The sequence below is a fragment of the Corvus brachyrhynchos genome, unplaced genomic scaffold (genome assembly GCF_000691975.1).
Source record: "Corvus brachyrhynchos isolate BGI_N302 unplaced genomic scaffold, ASM69197v1 scaffold307, whole genome shotgun sequence".
Classification (NCBI taxonomy): Eukaryota; Metazoa; Chordata; class Aves; order Passeriformes; family Corvidae; genus Corvus; species Corvus brachyrhynchos.
Genome location: NW_008239288.1, coordinates 3611155 through 3620278, shown reverse-complemented (window position 1 = coordinate 3620278; position 9124 = coordinate 3611155).

Below are 9124 nucleotides of genomic sequence, written 5' to 3'. Positions count from 1 at the left end.
GGATAAGGAGTGGAAGATTAATCTACACCCCCATTTCACAGACGGATAACTAAAGTATGGAAAGTTCAAAGCCTCTTTGGTGCCTCCTCTTCTCTCCATGTCTAATCTGGCATGTTCACTGACACCACTTATGACAGCAGATTTTAGCAGGTGCACTGGTGTTTTCAGGATCGGGACCTATGCAACTTGCCCAAAATCGCAGAGGAAGTGTGCTGGAATAATACCCAGATGTCTCAAGTCCCGCATCACTTTCTCAACCACAAAACCATCCTTCCTGTCTCTGCATAAATATAGAGCTGAGAGAAGTGATTTTATGTGCACATGCACATATCCAGAGCGCCTTATAAGGAGTACAGGCACTCTAAGGTGAAAGTTTCATTAGAAATCACATGAATTCAGTTTATGAAGCAACCTTGTTTAAATCTCTCTTGTTCCTCCAAATTTCTCCCATTTCAGACATCACAACAGTACTTGCTTGTGTGAGGTTTCTGACTGCATTTTGTGGAATGAAAGAAAAATCACATGAATTTCAGCTGGAGCAAAGCCATAGAACTTGATTTCATAATGCAAATCATTGCAACTCTGGTGCATCTGGTATGAGTCACTGGTATATTTCATTGAATTTCTTTGTATCTGAAGTGAATCCTTTTCTCTGGGAGGCTCCAAAGTAGAAACGGTGAGAAACTGGTTCTCCTTCTGCCCTGAGCACTCAGGTTCAATATGAACAATAACAAATTTGATAAAGTCACCCAGCAAACTTTGGCTAGAGCTAAGAGAGCAATTTGTATTAAAATGGCACACAGCTGGCCTATGTTTTCAAAGGACCTTTAGTAGGGATCCTTATGGAATTGACAGATGACAAGTTCAAAGCATACAGAAGGAAGAGGTTCCTCTTTTGCTGTGAAATGTCTCGATAATAATAAGTTCACATGGATTAGATAAGAAATTGCACAAACTGGTGAAAGAAAAGATCATCTAGGGATTACAAAGATACATTTCTGGCTCAAGAACTCTCTGATCCACAAGTTCCTGGGATGAGGGAAAGAAAACTACATTAGTGAACTCCAAGATGCTAGATGTAGGCTTCCCAGAAATGCTCAGACTTGGGCAGTCCTTCCACTAAGTTAATAAATGCTGATACCAGTAAAAATAAAGAGATGCCAGTGGACAGTGGGCTGTTCAGTCATCTAAAAGACAGGCACTGCATTTAATCTGGTTGGGAAGGTTTACTCTTTGTTCAGTGGGGAGATACAGGCACCTCTGGAGATTGATTCACCCATCCTAAGGCAGAAGTCCAAGATAAGTGGGGTCAATCACCCACTGTCTCGCTTTATGACTTTAATAGAAGTCAGAGTAAATAATTTATTTGGGATGTCTGGGGCAGGGTTCAGTTAGAGACTGGAATTTTGGAAGTCTCCATGTGAGGTAGATGCTTTTTTTTCTCTTAGGAAGGAATGGAGATACAGTAAAGACAGTCTGTGGAGCCTGTGTTACATTTTACAGATTTGGTCAGCTGCATCTTCCAGACTGCAGATTAGTGGGTGTTTAGTGCTGTCGGAGCTATCCTAGTGGATCTGTCCTCACCTCCAGCAGATATCATGCTTGCAGGTACCATGTCACACACGTTCAATTCAGATGCCCTTAAATGCAGACTTGTACTCTTTGAAGTGTTCTGTGGCATTTTCCTGAAGGTTTTTGAGCACTTCTCCAGAAAGGCTTTGGCTTCCCAAAGTTTCTGTCATTTCCACTACATATGTAAGTGGCTTGGGTAACCCACAACTTATAAAATTATAACTGACACCCATGTGTGAGCAACTGAACTAAGACCATAATTCACAAATAAACACCTACACACAGACATGTAAATTTGGGTGTCTGGACCTGAATCCCAATTTTATCTTGTAGATGACCAAAACAAAGTAAGATGATTTCTACCAAAAAATCATTTTGAAAAAGTTCGCCTTAAGAACAGGAAGAATTCAACAGCTTCTAGGAGCCCTCAGCATGTTCAATAAGGAGCTCTTCCTTTTTGTCTCTCTCTTCGAAAAGCCTTGCTTGGAAGCAGGTGTAGAGCTCCAGCTACTGAATGAGAGCCACTTGTTCACAAAGGGCCCCTCCAGAATTAGTAGTAAATGTCTCACGCCTACAAGTAATAGTTTCTAGTTTTAGAAACACATAAACCACAGAAATATTTCCTTTTTCAGAATTTAGCATTTCATAATAGTGGAAAATAAAGTTTATTAAATATGTAGCACAATAAAAAAAGCCAGCTGCTACTTTACACTAGGTCTCGGTACAGTAAACGGAAAGTGGCTTTTAATCACCAGTTGGCCATTAGTTTGACAGAGCCTCTTCATCACAAACCACAAGTCACTGTTACACGTGGAAGCAATTTTGATTTTTCTCAGGGAGAAAAATATGCCCTTTCTTTCCAAATATCTCTGACAGTTAGGATGGCTTAGCTCAAAGCTTCTCAGTTAGGGCACGTTGACATAGATGGGCACAAATGGATGAAGCTCATTTTGCCTGCACTCCAAGCTGACTGGATGTAGGCTAGCTCTGAACTGGAAATCATGTTAGGATGGAGCTTTGCCCGAGCTAATAAGATCTGTTGAAGGCAAATGCTGAGAAGCAAGACATTTTGGATATTAAGAAGGAATTCTTTACTGTGAGGGTGGTGAGGCACTGGAACAAGTTGTCCAGAGAAGTTGTGGATGTCTCATCCTTGGAAATGTGCACAGCCAGGTTGGATGGAGCTCTGTGCAACCTGATCTAGTGGAAGGTGTCCCTGCCCATGACAGAGGGGCTGGAACTAGATGATCTCTAAGGTCCCTTCCAACCTAAACCATTCTGTGATACTGTGATTCTATGTTTCTATGGGAATCATTTTTCACTGCAGATCAATTTTTAATAATGGCAATAATTCAGGGACTGAAGGACAGCACGAAAGATTGCACACACGGGTTTTTTTTCTCTCCAAATATTGATCTAATCAAAACAAAGGCTTGAAATGAAGAGGCCCCTTTGATGGCAGTTATGGTCTTGAGGTCACAGTTAAATAGCAGAACATCAACAGTTAATAGTGCAGAACCTGGTTCTTCCTAAGTGGTGTGCATTGATAGTAAAGCCTGGGACGTCAAACACATGATACTGATGTGGAGTCAGTATGAGTGAGAGTAGAATCAAACCCCTTGTGAGTTATCATTGCTCCAAATTTCTCTGATTTCTGGCAGGTTTATGGCAAGGTCTTTACAATATTTTAACTTTGCATTTTTGTGTGTGTGTGTTTAATGTCCTGTCTCTGTGAATGCTGCATAACTGCAGTGTGTTCCCCAGGGCATCCCTCCTACATACACAGAAAGTTCTGCTTAATGTTTCACTTGGATTTAATTGAATCTTTTATTATTGCAGTACTGAATGAATACTTGTATTAAGACTACTTGCCCCAGTAATTTCACCAATTTTTTTTTTATTTTCAAATTGCTTCGTCACATGGAGGTCACATTGATGCTGTGTGAATGATTACAATTCATTGCTGCAGAGGTTCAGAAAAATTAAAATTTTGTCTGTCCACAAGACTTTTAATCATCTAATTAAACGCTTAGATAACCAAGTATTGTCAGGTCCTACATAACAGTCAAAAATTTAGATGGAGCTTGTATTGATTATATTTGTTTAGAAAAAAAAAAAAATTGAAATACCTCTTCTGATGTACCAGTTTTCTAAATGGAAATGGAGAGTTTTTCTGAACCAGAATATTTAAAGCACTTCACAAATAGTTCTCAGCAGCTCACAGAATAGTTCCCCCCAGCTTTCCATGGAAAATATAATTACAGTAATTCTCAGGCTGATTTAGGTTATCTTGAGAAGGACTATGTGGTTGCTCTGAAGACCATATAGAATGAAAAATTCATGGAATTTGGGTTGGAGATGACCTTAAAGCCCATTCAGTTCCAATCCCCTACCATAGGCAGGGACACCTTTCACTAACCCAGGTTGCTCAGAGCCCCATCCAGCCTGGCCTTGAACACTTCCAGGCATGGGGCATCTACAGCTTCTCTGGGAAACCTGTGCCAGGGCCTCCTCATCCTCACAGTAAAGAATTTCTTCCTAATATCTGATCTAAACATGTCCTCTGTCAGTTTAAAGCCACTGCCCTTGGTTGCCCTTGTAAAAATTCCTCTCCAGGGATTTTTAATCTTAATTATATTTTATTTTATATTTTATTTAATATATTTTAAATTAATATCATTTAATATATTTTAATTAATCAAATTGAAATATTTTCCTCTATTCTGTGTAGATAAGACCTATGTAGGCATGAGGCATGGAATTCTTCTGCTGGATCTCTGAATGTTTTTGTTTCTTGGCAGTTTCAGTACTGACACAAATTTTGGCAAGTCAAACCATTATTCTACATCTGAGAGACATTGGTTCGGCTCGTTGTTCCTGCCATGGAACCTTTTTCCTATCACAGGTAGCACAAGGCTGTGGTTTCTCCACTGTCATGAGACAGGAGCATACATGGGTGATGGGGTAGTTGTGCTACTGCATCTGGAGTTTTGGGTCCAGTGGGAGGAAAGCAAGAGGATGGAGACCTGCAAAGCAGCCTGAGTTTGTAAATCAAATCAGGAAGTGTGAAGGGTTTCATTTAGCAAACTGGGTTTCTCTTGTGTGTTATTTTGTCCCTGTTATTGGCCTTTTTTCAAATAAGAATTTAAAAAAAATAAGAAAACAGAAAGTATTTCAAGGAAATATTAACCTGCTACATTAAATTGAAGTGGGGGAAATAAGGAGGGAAAAGCAATAGTGGCTCAAAGATATTACATTCCTAAAAAATCTGAGAAAAGAGCTTGACAAATCAACTCTCTCACTGAGACATTAACCTAAAGAGAAAAACATTGATCTAAACTCAGCAATGATATTAGACACTGGATAACTCACCTAAGTAGTAGAAAACCTGGCTAACGTATTTGTCAGCTTTCGCTAAGAAGTGAAATGTTGTTAGCCCAAAGAGAGGACATGAGGAGCAGTGCCTTTTGAATCACTTTTCAAAACTTGATTTCATTCACTTTTGTAGAGCACAATGATGGTTGTGCCACAGTTGCTTGACACTACCGCAAGGACAAAAATATCAAGTCATACTTTAGGAAGAACCCCTCCCCCCAGCTCAAAGTTTAGGTCACACTTGATGTCCAGACCCTCTATAATCAATGGGAAGCAACAAGCACTTCCCCAGGATGATTGTCCCATCCTCAATGAAGCGGCTGGAAGAGGCAAGATGATAAAATTTCAGGGTGCTCTGTTGTCTGCTGGGTATAGAAGGATCCTGTGTTTCTCGCTTATCCTAGAAAGCAGCAACTGAAAGGAACCACATGGTCGTTAATTCAAGACCAATCAATGTGGCAAATTCTTCCCATGGCATTGCAAACACCTCTGGCAGATTTGATCTGAACTGTCCACCACCCCTGTCCCCTGTGTCACCACAGTAGGTGGGACAGATAAACAAACCACCAAAGTTAACTGGGCTGTTTGTTTAGAACTGGGCAGAGTCCCAGCGGCCTGGGAAGAAAAGGGCTGTTCTTATCCAGCCTGGTCAACGAAAGTTCCCAGGGAGAGGTTTCACTTGTAGGGAGAGGGAGCCTAAAGGGCGTTTGGAAAAAGTGGTTATCCACTCCAATCTCCAGGTCTCCACTCAGCCAGTCTCTGGATTTCCCAGCTGCTCTACTAAAAATAAATTGATGAAAATGAAAGCTTTCTCTTGGCAGGGATTTTGACAAGTGTCTAATGTAGACCTGTGCTGATGCAGTCAATGAGTAATAATATCAGCATAGCCAGCTATGGGAGAGGTTTATATTTTTCCTTTTTCTTTTTCCTTAGGAAGGGGGAGGGCCACAGTGCAGCACATTATTTACAGTACAACGTGATTCAGTTGCCAGAGGAGGAAAAGAAGCCAGCCCATTGTTCAAGGACTATACATGGATTGAACATTAGGAAGTAAATTTCCCTGCCTGAAAATTGTAACCCCTGCTCTCTCCCTTTGGCACAGCTTCATCTGGGAGTTTTACACCTGAAACTTGGCTTCTAAAGGAAGACCAAAATCCCCGCTCAGGTCAGACACAAATGAAGGCCATCTTTGTTGCACCCTAAAGAAGGAATTTTGCTGCCTTATGGAGTAGGATTTTCTATTAATTTTTAAAGAGAGACTTCGTTACAGTTGTAAAGAAGGCTGCAAAAAGTACAGTTGGGTTACACCAGCTCAGGATCTCACAGATTTCTCTCTAAAGTCCCTTTGACTGATTTTTAAAGGTGTCTGATGTAAACCCAAAGAAGACCAGCTGCAACTCCAGTGGGGATGGGATGATGGGATGAGCTCATCCTCATGAATTGTACCAAGGCCTCTAGAGCTACAACAAGCTGCACTCTCTACCAACTATTGAGATTCACAGTTCAACAGAATGGGGCAGTCATCCATTAAAATGCAAAAAGTGGCAAACATAAAATAATAAATACAAACCATAACCATGAAAGCCTGGAAAATATTTACCAAGCCTTGTGGTTCTCCTCTTGTGAGAACAAGCATCCGCACATGCTGAGGACTGACGAAGTGAGATCTCTTCTGTAATTCTGAAACCCTTTTGGAGGATGAGGAAAAGTGTTAAAAAACTTTTGCTACACAGCTTTCAAAAACAAATGATGACTTATTTGTGGCATACTTTGTACAAAGTCATATAATAGCTGAGTAATTATTGGAAGATTTTTTTTCTCCATCAGTTTAGAGACACTGTTAAAATCTGCCAAAATGAATGAAGCATCATATGGAAATCATAGAATGATGGAGTGGTTCGGGTTGGAAGGGACCTTAATCATCATCTAGTTCCAACATCTGTGATAAACTTAGTGGGTCTCCTCTGGGCTCATTCCACATTCCCATGTCTTTCCTGTGTCGGAGGCACCAGAGCTGGATGCAGTACTCCAGGTGAGGTCTCACAAGGGTAGAGTAGTGGAGGACAGTAGAAAAGAGTAGCTGATGGATTGCTGAAGTATACCTTGCTGATTGTGGCTGTAAATTCCCAGAACATGCTGATGAAATATCCATCTAGGAATATCCAGGCATTGTAGTAATAGCTCACTGGGAATTGCATGTCCTACTTACTGAGTATTTGTAAAAAATGGCTGTGTGAAGCCAGTACTCACTGTTTACACAGCCATTAATGAACATTTACAAATTTATTTTTCTCTGCGTTTCTTTCTCTAACTGAATTACAAGTGCAAAAACAAGATTGTGGTCATATCATGTTTAAACAGGCAAAGTTTCAAATGTGAAGCCACATCTATTATTCAGCACAATCTTCTAAAAACATTAAAAGAAGCCTTTTTGAACTTTGTGGTTATTTTTGTTAAAAGACACAGCATCTTCAGGTTAAATTACTCTGAAGCCGGGGTGTGAGTAGCAATTGCAATGCTTTGTATATGGTGCAATGTTACTCCTTGCTAATCTAACAGGATTGCCTTTCTCCTTCTCTCCCATTTTTTCCCTCCTCCCATCCCTGGGCACCATCAGATAAACATGGAATCATTTAGGTTGCAGAAAACCTTTAAGATCATCAAGTCCAACTGCTGATTTTATTAACCCAATCCCTTCACATACTGAAACACACTGAACTCTTTGCTGAGATACTGCTCTTCTGTAACCTGACAAAAACCAGCTCAGTTCTGTTGCTGTGTTAGTTTTTTCTGCCAGTACAGAGCTGATCTGGTTCAGAAAGGGAACCTGAGGTGCCCTGGGAGCTGATGGGAATGGTGGAAGGATGCAGGCAAGAAGAGAAGGAGTAGGAAGGAAGGAAGGAGTGAGACCACCCCAGCTGCGGCACTTAAATGAATTCATCTGTGTTATCTACCTGCATCCTGTGTGCAGCCAGTCTTCTCTGCACTCATGGTAAAAATTAATAAAAGAAAAGATGCACTTAGAGTAAGGGTTGAGAGGTTACACTGTTTGCATCCTCAGGCATTTAAAAACTTTTGTAAATCTGGCTGGGTTCGATTAACTTTAATTTTAGACTTGTGTTCAACCCTAAGCAGGAGTGTAGTCTCCCAGAGTCCAGTGAATCACTAATCTGCTTCCATTTTAATGCACACTGATGTTCTCTGCACAGAATGGAGAGAGGAAAGGACCTGATAAAAAATTAATAAACACAGATTAGCTGTGTGCACCAATTCTTTTCTGTGCTGTATCAGCAACCTTGCCTCACTGTCTTGCTATCCATTATCAAACAAAGTTTTCTCTAGACTCTGAGAGAGATGTGAATTCAGAGGTGGAACTTGAAGCTTGGTAAAAAGCTGGGAAGTAGCTTTAGGGAATTAAAAGTATTATAAATAGTTATTTTTCTAGAACTATCCCAAGTAGATATAAAATTAAGAAAGTCACTTTCCTTATCTGTAAGGACAAGAGTTCATGTGATGGGAATCTGAGCTGAAAATATTGCGAGAGTGAAGCACTTGGAATGGCAAGTCAGGATTATTGTACTACAGGGGATTCCAAATCGTTATTTTTTTTCTGTCTTCCATTGGTAAGAAAAAGAAAAAACACCAGCACGGCCAAAATTCTGAAACGATGTGTAGGATAAGTGGAATTGACAATTTCATTTTTACTTCATTGATTTGACTTGTCTGTTTTGATTTATAATCTAATTCTGGACTAAAATAGAAATGTTTTGAATATAGCAACAACATTGAACACAGTAATTTTTTGTTGTAAATCATAAATATATTTAGATTTTATCACAATTTTTAAAAAAAAAATGCTGGTGAGATGAAATCACTATTTTCTGAAAGAATGAAGTTAATAATCCCAACAGAAACATTTGGCTTGAATTATCTCTGACTTGCATTTATCTAATTTGGGGATGGTGCCTCAAAACCACCTGGGATAAAACCTTGAATCTGAGAGGAGGGGTATGTATAGTGAAGGGATCTCTTAATTGTACCTGTTGGTATTGATTGGCTTTTAGTCTTCCAGGAGTGGAAGTAGAAATCTTGATCTAGAAGCTGTTATTTCTTGCCTTAATTTCCAAATTTATGTCTTTTTCACCTTCTCTTATCTTTCAAAAGTCTTTCTGTTTGC